The following is a 12,108-nucleotide window of genomic DNA, read 5'->3' as shown; positions in this document are numbered from 1 at the left end:
TTTTTAAATTTCAAACAAAAGTTTGCCTCTGTGGTGGTGTAAGCACTTTTATGTTCTTACATCGTACATGTACCAAATACATACCAGATGATCTTACTTTCCGAACCTACTAACTGTGACAACAGTGCTTTCTGAGCTGTGTTAGCTCTCGAACACACACGGTATGGGTGAAAATAAAAATGGGTTCTTTACCTCTGAATCAGTCCTGGCCCTCTAAAAGCTCAATCAGGAGAAATATTAGCAGTCACACTTTGCAGGTATTGCACAGGGAACAAAGATTAGAAGTGTCACATCTCATTATTAACTCCTCAAGTGAGTACATAATGCAGATGAACTGTTATGATCAGTAGGAGAGTGATTTAATGGAAAAACAACTAGGCAAAAGTCACTAATAATAAATTTTGATAACATATACTGTGCTAACCTAGGATGGTGAGGTGCCACTTAGATGCAATTTCCTATACCAGGGTGCAATTTTGTTCTGCTTATTCAATTCAGGGTCAACTTATCCAGTTGTCATAGGGCAAAAAGCAGAGGGTAGTCCATACAGGCTGTCATCTTGCTAAAGAGCAAACACTCAATGAAGAATTGTTAATTAACATAACTTTATGTGTGGAGAAAGACTGCACAGGGAGGTCATGCAGACATAGGAAAAACATGTAAAAGCCATACAAACAGACTCAGCCAGGATTTGAACCCAGGACCCAAGTGCTACACACCATGAGAATTCTTGGGGTTTCGAGGGTTTCGATATCTTACGCATGTGAAAACGAAAAACTCTGAAACTATTGTAACACTGGTGGTGCAATACTAGACCTGTTAGTGCTACTTCTTGCCTTCTTTGCATGTAGTGCGGGCAGTATAGTTACCTTTAACCACAGTACGAGGACAGAAGGGAAATATGGACCAGATCAGACAGGTTCTAGATTCGTAGGAGCCAAGGGTGTATGACAACAGAGGACTTGTACACAGTAGGTGTAGAAAACACAATTGCATTTATTAGCAATTATTAAAGTTGTGCACATTTAACAAAAGTAGAGCGCGCTTCTTGAAAACAAAATAAAATAAACCCCACAAATGGTCGACCTAAGGATATATTGTCTTTTGTGTCTTTTTAAAAGTCAATTTCAGTCTTTCAATGTTCAGTAGTCACTCAGTGTGTTTGTAACCAGTCGGGTTACAATCTACCAGTTCATCCGGCTCTTTGGGCTGGGCTCGCCATCCAGTACTGGAAAAGGGATCCTCGATTCTTCTCAGGTCCTCAAAACCAATCCAATCCAAATAAGCAAGGGAAAAAACCTGACCTGGGGACCAGGCCAGAACACAGTAGTTCAACATTTAAGCTATCATGCCTGTAACTTATTATTACTACTGGTTGCTTGTAGTGCTTCTAAATTTCTTTCAAAATATTCTATGTTGTACAACAAATTATTCTCATTTCAAAGGGAAAAAGTGCATAGGAAACACATTTAAAACAATACAAAATAGCTCAGCAGTGCATTAAAAATACACATTGGCTTGAGACTTATCAAGTTTCAGCTAAGTACAGTGCAGGTGAAGGCACTTAATTTCACGTTGCTAATACTTAATTGTGCAGAACTATAATTAGCACCATGAGAAAAGTGAACATGTGCTAACATAACAACGTCGCACAAAACCATACATTATACATCAATACCACAGTAGTGTGACATAAACCTTTAAAGAACATCTCGTATAAAGTGCAGCAGACTCAGTGCTAATTGCTTTAGCCTCAGAAAAGGCACTTTCATTGCAAAATGGCTAACAGAAGTTAGCATCAGAGCTAGCGGCAAGTAGCATGCTATGCTAGCGCACGTGTACTGCCTGGGACTTACCATGCAAAGCAACAAATGCTACACGGGGCTTCACAGTGCTCACGTTGGCTCACGGCCTCTGGGATAAAGTATCACTCTTATTCTCGCAGAAAAAAAAAGGACTTTCACTATCCAGCTAGCTTCTTCGCCGCACGGGTAAACTGATCTTTCACCGTCTGTGTCTCTGGCGTATCTGACTGGCACACGAAGGCACACACAGGTGTCTCAGCAGCGCACAGACTGGGGGAGGGTCAGACCGGCCAATGATTGGTCGCTCAGTGGATCTGACAAACACACTCTAAAGGACTAAGTCCTGCCCCCACACCATCTATATACCACATATACATATGTACATATTAAACTTATGATTACATGCTTTTTATCAGTATTTATTATAATTAACTTTGTTTTTATCAATATTTATTCCCATCGTGAGAGTATGAATATTTATACTTTTAATCCCGTTTTTAACACTGGGTTACACTATCATTTTAGGTTGTGTGCGTGTGGTTGGTGTGGATGGTTAAGGATCACAGGATCTTCCATAAAACCATTTTTTCACTTCCATTTTCAATATCACTAAAATAGTTATGTACTGATGTAAATTTTTCTTCTGACAGGTTTCATTGGTGATCAAGCTAGGATTTTTATTTTTAACTCTGCCAAAAGCAAAAACAATCAAAACTACAATATGCAAGTTTTTGATACAATTAACAAAGACACACCTTTATACACAGGTAACACAGGTAATCATGAAGCCATTGTTGTACACTACACAACTATATAAATGACAGATCAATCAAAATCATTGATTTGCAGTGACTTAATACATTAATTCTTATAATATATATTAATATATTTTCTTTAGCTATTGAATAGTCCTTTATATTTAGGCATGTCATGTGCAGATGCCTTATGAGAAGCTGCTTCTGTCTTTGCTGAAACCCACAGAACAAAACCCACTGTGAGACCAGCCATTTTCATGTCTTACGTCTGAGAAACAGGATATAAAACAATCACATGCTGACACGACACCTTCATCTGTAAGGGCACATCTGAAAAAAAAATCATGATCTAAGCAGTTGGTGCAAGTAGGATTTTCTTTTGTGCCATCTACCCTTTTTGTACAGACCAAATAACCCACAGTGCTTTCATTAAAATGTCAATCTGTTGAATCAAGTTTTACTTTCTCTTTCCCAGCTGCTAAACCTCAACTATATCTTGTTCACACTATCTTTTGCTTCTTTTTTATGCCACTACACCCCATTAATCTACAACACTGAAACCACAGACAAGTTCAGTGAGTTACTTAGATATTTGGAATAAATCACCAGGACTCAGCTGGTGAAATGTTACAGCACGTACCATTTACAGCAAGGTGCAGCACGGTACAAACAAACAAATGTGGAAAGTCAACTCCATTTATTTGTACTTTATTTACAGCATGGTACACGCTTACACTTATGCTAGTACTCACGGTAGTAGACCGTGAGTACTACATTTCAGTTAGACACCTGCTCATTATACCAGTTCACAATTTTATTTCTCTGCTGACCACACACAAGGTGTGAAGGCTTAAAAGTCATGTGGCATTTCATATTAGCAGCCGAGTTCTCCTTACAAGTGTTCAGCAGCTATTTTTCATGAACAGCATTTATAAACATGTAAAAGAACACGGAAAATGAAAAAAGTTGGTTTTACTTTCAATCCCTAAATAACATTTGTTAACTTTTGTTAGCATAGAAAGTTATAAGTACTCTCAGCTGTGTGGGTCAGACTGCATCTAATTGAACCTATGCAAGATGTAACAATTTAAAGACATGCACAGTATACCTATCTAAAGTAACCTGTCTTTCTTCATTGTTTTCACTCATACACATGAGCAGACATCAGCGTGCCGTTTAACGATCCTCCTACTGTTAGCTCTTTCTCTCTGCAACCTGCAAAGCACACAGGAAGTAGAGAACATATAGAAGACCTTCTGGCTATTTTTAAAAAAAAGCATAGAAATTCATTGCAGTGGTTCATGTTAAAGCTTCAAATACTGACATCATCCAACAGTTTCCAAATGAGACTGAGGCGGAGTATAAGAGAGCCCGCCACGAACTGCAGAATTCCATCAGAGCAGCAAAGAGGCCCCACTCATAAAAACTTGATGGCTATTACCTCAACAAAAACACGTGCAGCATGTGGCAGGGAATTCAAACAAAGGGGAACCTTTGGGAACAAAGGGCGCACCGACAGAGGCAAGGCTGCCAGACACTGGCGCCACCGGGCCCTCTGACCACCACCAGTAGGCAACGGGTGAAGTGTCTTGCCCAAGGACACAACGACTGAGACTGTCCAAGCTGGGGCTCAAACCGGTAACCTTCTGATTACAAGGCGAACTCCCAACTTTTGAGCCACGATCGCCCCATAATAAATGTGGCGTTATAAATTGTTGCCCTTCTAAATCATTTGCTGTAATAAGTTTTGTTCATTTATGAAATGCAATTATGAAAAACATAATGTTTCACATTTAAAACAGTTATGTGTCCTGTTTGCTACTGTTGGTTTATATATTTTAAATATCCCACTCACGTGCAAACACACTGCTTGAGCTGTCAAGTAGCTGACCATGTGACCGCCAGTTAAAAATAAATCTGAGGTGCACAATGCCACATAGCATTTTCATTATGCAAAACACCTTGAGCTCCTATATGTTGAACTGAAGGTGATCAGCTGCATACATTTTTGTCTCTGGGTTTCAAGTGTGGTTATTGTCAGAGATGTTAAAAAGGAAGCTGGTTAAGTGTGTCTTTCTGTCTGTGAGAACATCTTCAGCTGCGGAAACACAGTGTAACAATGACTAAATAATGACAAGACCTTAGAAAATGCTCCAAAACCTCAGATATATGTAAGTCTTACTCACTAATTTCTGTCTGTAGCACTTAAGTGATGGACTCCTCAACACATTTTCTTTTTCTATGATTATTATTATTATTTTTATTCCACTAGACTTTAAAGCAGCTAGGGATGTTATATTTTCAATATGTTCATGATTTAGGCAAAATACCTTTCATCATTGTTGGTTTTGTGATCAGGGTAAAACAGAATATACTTGTGTTTGCTATACCATAAAACAATAAAAGAAGGTACGACCTCTTCTTGTGACCCCAGGATGTGAGTGTGTATGCCAGAAGGCATACAGAGTCTTTGCAGACTACTAAGGATCAGACCCCTATCAATATGACATCGATTATAAACTCTAAGCATATATGAGTAAATATTTCTAAGCATTTAGAAATGCTGAGGTGACTCAATAGTCAAAAGACTGTTGAGTCACCTGAGCAGTCTTTTCCGCCCTGTTTGACATTTATGCTAGAAATGTTCTCAGTTCTGAACACCTTATTTCTGACAGGTTCACTGCAAAGATTTTTATACTCAGCATCTGTTAATCACCCTAAATTACTGTAGGAGTACACAGTTGACAAATGTATTAGCAGTCATCGTATTCCTAATTGATCTCATTCAATGGTAAACTGCATCCTACGAGCAAACAAATGAATTGTTAACAGTCAAAAGAGAAATTAACATTTTCAAAATGTCTCTTCCAGTTCCTTCAATCACTGTCCATAGGACTAGAGCCCAAATGTATGTAGAATAGGAATTCAAACCAGGTGGTTTTGTTGTTTGGCGACATGGCTTTCAGCTATCTTCAAAGCTGCAGGAACCCATCAGCACTCCTGTTTTAAGGCCTCTATCAACCCCCATCACCTCACTTCAGGCCTTCGTCCTTTTGGGGATACTTGTAACTCCTCTATTGTCCATTCATCTCTGCAGAAAACCCCTTTGTGGAAAGGAAATTTGATCCATTCATCTTATTGCTGTGATCCCACCTGTTGAGTCATTTCAGCAGTCTTGTAGAAGTGGTCATGATGCAAATGACAACAGCAATGACACAAAGGAAGACCCTCTTCAGAGTGTCACTGCATGCATAGCACCAGTGTTGGTCAAGTTACTTGAAAAAAGTAATCAGTTACTAATTACTGATTACTTCACCAAAAAAGTAATCCTGTTACTTTACTGATTACTTATTTTCAACTTAGTTACTTTTTAAAAACACGATTTACAACCTGAATAGGTGATAGAACAATCGATCTTTCAGCCCAATTCTACTTTTTCTGCATAATCAATCATACAAAATGTAATCAAATGGAAATGTCTCTTTTTCAAACTTGTTTTATTAGTTTTAATCTTTTAACTTTATGCATCAAGCAAAAAATTAATTATATGCAACATTCTCTGACTGGAAGAAATTTGTTTAACATTTAAACTTATAGTTAGTGAGGGTGTGCTGGGAACATCTAGCAGAGGCCCCAGTCCGCGAGATCTTCAACGCACACCTCCGGCAGAGCTTCAACAGCATTCCGAGGGAGACTGGGGACATTGAGTCCGAATGGACCATGTTCAGCGTCTCCATTGCTGAAGCTGCTGCATTGAGCTGCGGCCGCAAGGTGGTTGGTGCCTGCCGTGGTGGTAATCCCCGAACCAAATGGTGGACACCAGAGGTGAAGGGAGCCACTAGGCTGAAGAAGGAGTCCTATCGGGCTTGGTTAGCCTGTGGGACTCCGGAGGCAGCCGACAGGTATCGACAGGCCAAGCGGAATGCGGCTCGGGCAGTGGCTGAAGCAAAAACTCGGGTGTGGGAGGAGTTTGGAGAGGCCATGGAAAAAGACTTTCGGACTGCCTCGAAGAGATTCTGGCAAACCGTCAGACGTCTCAGGAGGGGAAAGCGGTGCTCTACCTGCACTGTGTATAGTGCTGGCGGAGCGCTGCTGACGTCGACTGAGAAAATTGTCAGGCGGTGGAAGGAATACTTCGAGGACCTCCTTAATCCCACTGACACGTCTTCCGAGGAGGAAGCAGAGTCTGGGGATGAGAGGAATGACCCGCCAATTTCCGGGGGCGAGGTCACTGAGGCAGTTAAACAACTCCTTGGTGGCAGAGCCCCTGGTGTTGATGAGGTCCGCCCCGAGTTCCTGAAGCCTCTGGACGTTGTAGGGCTGTCCTGGTTGACACGCCTCTGCAATGTTGCGTGGAGATCAGGGGCAGTACCTGTGGACTGGCAGACCGGGGTGGTGGTCCCCATCTTTAAGAAAGGGGACCGGAGGGTGTGTTCCAACTACAGGGGGATCACACTCCTCAGCCTCCCTGGGAAAGTCTATGCCAGGGTGCTGGAAAGGAGAGTTCGTCCGTTAGTCGAACCTCGGATACAGGATGAACAATGCGGTTTTCGTCCTGGTTGCGGAACACTGGACCAGCTCTCTATCCTCTGCCCTGCCACCCTTTACAACAAAACAAGGTGTGATCACATTGATGCCACAATGGACGACTGATCAATGCTCCACTACCAAAAGGAAGCCAAGCCCTGCCACCCTTTACAACAAAACAAGGTGTGATCACAGGGCTTGGCTTCCTTTTGGTAGTGGACAATTGATCAGGAAGCCAAGCCAAGGTAAATGCAGACTACAGATACCATGGCAGTGCCAGGATTGTGAGTGATTGCTGAAAATGTTGAAATGTACTCACTCACTTTTTATAATTATTTGTAAAAATGTGTACAAATGGTTGATTTTTTGTACTGTTTTTATCAATAAATCTCAGCAACAAAGGACATACACCCATGTGTGTTGATTTCTCCCTAAGATGGCAAACTGAAACACTCCAAGTTGGTGACTTTTGGAGATTTGTTTCCCTGGATGATTGAGAATGCATCAAGATGAAACACAAAAGGAAGCTCACCGCTTTTAGCAGCTCCCCCACCCCCTCATCCACACACCCCCACTCCCCTCCCTCCAGAATTCCCAGGTAACAACCCAATTTACATATGAATGACTAGCCAATTTAGCTTCCACTTGCCTGAAGCTAAAGCTTAGCTAAAAGCCTACCAGCCATTTGGCTGCTCTCCGGGTTTTAAAGGTAGAAAAGCCAAATGGCTGGGCTCTGGGCCTTCCTAGTGCTAGCTAGCACGCAGTACGGAAAAAGTCAGCACAACGAAAATAAACTCCAACTAAACTCGGTTTATATCTGACCCAGATAGACTGCAGGTCATAACTTCTTACCTGAAGTTCAGTTCACACTTGGACCGGCGGCCGCCTCGGGTCTCTTTTCCTTCTGCGTCCCTTTTCCTTCATCCACCTGCTGGCCTCCACCACTTGCTAATGTTACTGAATCTGTGGAAGCTCCGCGATGCCACCACACGAAGTAACGAGTAACGAGCCAATCTAAATCCCAGTAACGAGTAACGCGTTCCTGATTTTGGCATAATAACTAGTTACCGTGCTCGTTACCACAATAATAACGTAGTTACTGTAACGCGTTACTTAATAACGCGTTAGTCCCAACACTGGTTATAAGAAATACTGTTCGCAGAAGGTTGTTGTCTAATTTGTCTGAGTAGAAGAGAATAGAGTGTGCTGGAGTTTTCTGCCCCATTTCAGCAGGAGCAGATAAACAGGGAGCCAAGGTCGTAGCTTAGGCGCTGTGTGAGAGAGAGCATGTGAATGTTTAGGCTTTTTATGATAAGGTGGAGGCACCAGAGGTTATAAAAGTTTGAGCAATGCTCCACCATTTTGAGATTTTGAGGCTGTCTGCATCAGTGTCCATCTCCCACGTGTGTGATCATTAAATCATCGTTTGACTCAACCCGGCCGGACCAGTGTTGTTATTGTGGTTTTTTCTCTTGTCTCCATCCCCAATATTTTGAACCTTAACATTTTGGGGGCTCGTCCTGTGGTATTGGGGTGGAATTTAAAAGTTTGGACGGTCCGAGGTTGTCGAACGGACAGGCACGAGCCAGTGGTCTGATGTGAGTGGACAAAAGCCGGCTTATCTAAAGGTAAGGCACTACCTGTTGAATTATTTCCAAAATGTGCCAAATTGGATATGACTAAATTAAAGTCTACTCACTGAAATTACTGGTAGAGTGTCTGTTTTGATTTTGATGAGAATCACCGTGTGGTATGCAGTTAAAGTTGCTTAAGAGTATTTAATGAAGTTGAAGAAATATGAAACTGTTCCCAGAAGTAACAGAGAATGTTGGGTTTGAGTCCCTGGATATTGAGCTGAAGGCTCAGGTAGTTTGGTAGGGAAATTAGGACAGAAACTGTTCCCAGAAGTAACAGAGACTGGTTAATAGTTTTACAAATTAGGTCAGAAACTGTTCCCAGAAGTAACAGAGACTGTTTAATTGGTCGTAAAAAAGTTATCTTTCTTCGGTGAGACCCGTTATGGTAAAATTTCTCAAAATCGGTTAGGTGAAAATTATTATAGGACGGCAGCCCAGAAGTCTGCTAAGAAGCACATAGCCCGGGGGTTACGCCCCCTCCTGGCCGTGGACGCGCGGTCTTGACCTGTCGGCGAACAGGGGTAGTTCAGTTTGGCTTTAACTGTGGGGTACAGGGCATCCCGAAATAAGCTAGGAGTTAGAATCTCCTCACCGTTTTAAATGGTGTCATGTGCTTGTTTGGACAAAGTTAAATTGAGTTAGGGATTTAGAAGTTAGGTCAGAAACTGTTCCCAGAAGTAACAGATACTGTTTGATTGACTACAAAAAAGTTGGACTTTCTTCGGTGAGACCCGTTATTTTAAATTTGTCGAAATTTGTTAGGTGCTGAATCTGTCAGGCCTGTCAGTGATTGTAAATATAAGACGTCTTTGTAATATAAAATAGAAGAGTTTTGTCTGAGCTTTGTGTGACCCTGTGTGTGACGACAGCGCACTGCAGCGCTGCGAGCTATTTTTAGACGGTGTGTGAACATGCAAATGAGCTGTGACGCGCACAGAGGACTTTGCTTCCTGTTTAGCGGGTTTTTGAGTTTTATAATTTTGATTTGCAAACAATGATACATGCCTGTAAGTAAAACGCTGATTTTGCTGATTATGATACTACAAATAAGGTGTTGAATGACTAGGGTGTGAATGATGTTGGAGTTTAAAGCGGAAACTCAGAGAGGAGTGTGTTGGGAGACTGGCATGTAGTCTGCAGTGCAAAGGTGGGCGTCTTGCCTGCTAGTCTATTTAACAGTGATGAAAATGATATTAAATAAATCTCTCAGTGTGTTGATACAGGTGGCTATGGGGCTGGACCAACTGCCCCCACAAGCACGGCGGCCGAAGCAAAATTATAGTAATGGACACAAAATCAGCGAGAATCAGCAGCTGTGGAAAAGACAGCAGCTAGCAGAGAATTAAAGGAGAAATTAAGAGAAGTTTTACACATAAAATTGCGGCCAACAGACTTGTGGAGGTTGGGAAGGCGCCTGGAGCATCACAACAAGAAGGTGAAACAAAAACACACACAAGCAGAGAAATGTGAGAGAGAGGCACGTGCTAGAGAAATGCCTCGTTTGAGAAAAAACGTTAAATTAGCCCATGTACAAACGCACATACACGCAATGAAGAAACAGCTTACACCCATGAACATGTGAAGATTTTCCGGCAACTTTAAAGCAGTGAAACTTAACATACACCCGCCGTTACACAATAAAGTTTATCCACTACTAATAAATAAACCCTCTGGGTTGCAGGACAACAACTTAACTTCAAAAAAAAAATCACAACCAGTGATAACACGACAAATTTAGTGGTTGATAAAAGTCAAATTGTGACATGTTTTCTTCTGATTGATGAATACAAGTGATTACTAAATGAAAGAAAATTCCATTTTTGTGCTTTAAACATGATCTTAAGAATTTTAACATGTACCTGTGTTGTCCTGTCAGCTTGGTGGGTTATGAGAGGATTATATGGTGAGAAAAAACAAAAAAAGGGGGAGAGAAGGCTGACACAGGGCCTGGTCCCGTTGTTTTTCCCCTCTCTGAGTAACACAGCCAATACAACAGGATTTTCCTGTTCGTTTGTTTTTGTTTTTGTTTTGTTTTGTTTTTTCTCTTTATGCTTGATTACAGGCTGCTTTGTCGGCCCGGAAAAGCCGAGGCTGACCCTGGACTCCTGCTCTCCCCTCTACCATCTTTGCTCTCTCCTCTACCATCTTTGATGTGACCCTGACTAAATGCTAAAGCAGCTGAACCCGCAACAACAACTTGAAAATGTCAACAGTGCTGCAGGAAAATGATCTCATGCAGCAGAGACGGAGAGCGGTAATCCAAGGCCCGTTTCACTACACGGGGAGATGTCTGTCAGCGTCTTTTCTTTCTGAGAAGATTGAGAAAGGCCCGGCTCCCACCACCGATTCTGACCACCTTATATAAAGGAACTATTGAGAGCATCCTGAGCAGCTATATCACTGTCTGGTTCGGGAACAGCACCATGCCGGACAGACAAGCACTACAGAGGGTTGTGCAATCAGCTGAGCGCACCATCCGCTCCGAGCACCCTGACCTGCACTCAATCTACAGCAGGCGGTGCTGGACCAAGACCAGGAAGATCGTGAAAGACCTCAGCCATCCCAACAACAGACTGTTCTCTCTGTTGCTGTGTACGTGACAAAGAAACATCTGGATTTGGAAAACGAGGCACTCGCAAAGCCACCAGCATTGTGCCTGATTGGACACACCCCTCTCACACACTCTTTACATTCTTGCCATATGGAAAAAGACAGCTTCAGCTGACAGAGCTGTGACGAGACGCCCATCAAGCCCAGATGAAAAGTGAGGCCGAGCAAAACCATGCTGACCTTAACCACTCTGCATTAAAACTGTGCAGGACAGTGACGGACCAACAATGACCATCGGGCAGCAAAAAGGGCGTGCCAGGGACAGGAGGAGTAACTGAGGTCACCTCAGAATGGACAAAACACCAGGAGAAAATAAGCTGAAGGCACAGGTGTCGGGGCTCGGCCAGGAGCTGACCTCTGAGAAGAGCCGAACAGCAGAGCCGCAAAAGGCCGTGGAGCAAAGCAAGGAAAACATCAATGGACTTAAATCTGATTTCTACGGAAAAGACTCTGAGGTTTCTGCCCTCAATAAGACCTCGAGGCATCAGAGCAGAAACTGAGCATGGCCCAGGAGGAGCTAGCTGAAAATCGAACCCATCAGGCTTGGAGTCCAAGACACCGGACTTGAAATCAGGCCGGAGCATCCTGGAGCTAGATGAGCAGTGTGATTTGTCCGGTCTGCTATGGAGCGAACGTTAGGGGGATGGCTTCCTGTCGCCTCTGCCGTCCTCCGATCGCTCAGCGTCCTGGGCTGCCCAGCTCTGGACTGAACGCTCGGGCTGAGACACCCAAACAACCATGGACTCCATTCCCCTGGAATGGGACCACGACTAC

At 42.7% G+C, this 12,108-nt stretch overlaps 1 long non-coding RNA gene across 1 annotated transcript; it reads right to left on the bottom strand.

Moving 5' to 3' along the window:
- Positions 1–978: 978 nt before the first annotated feature.
- LOC309696938 lies at positions 979–1,895 on the bottom strand. Its single transcript, XR_014273706.1, has 2 exons — positions 1,857–1,895; positions 979–1,304 (listed from the first exon to the last, which is right to left on the bottom strand). It is a non-coding gene; the product is annotated as an uncharacterized lncRNA (long non-coding RNA).
- Between the last annotated feature and the right edge of the window lie 10,213 nt (positions 1,896–12,108).

Source organism: Aulonocara stuartgranti (assembly GCF_965226115.1).
Source record: "Aulonocara stuartgranti genome assembly, chromosome: 3".
Lineage (NCBI taxonomy): Eukaryota > Metazoa > Chordata > Actinopteri > Cichliformes > Cichlidae > Aulonocara > Aulonocara stuartgranti.
The sequence above is the reverse complement of the archived record's forward strand: the minus strand, read 5'-3'. Positions and strand labels throughout refer to the sequence as shown.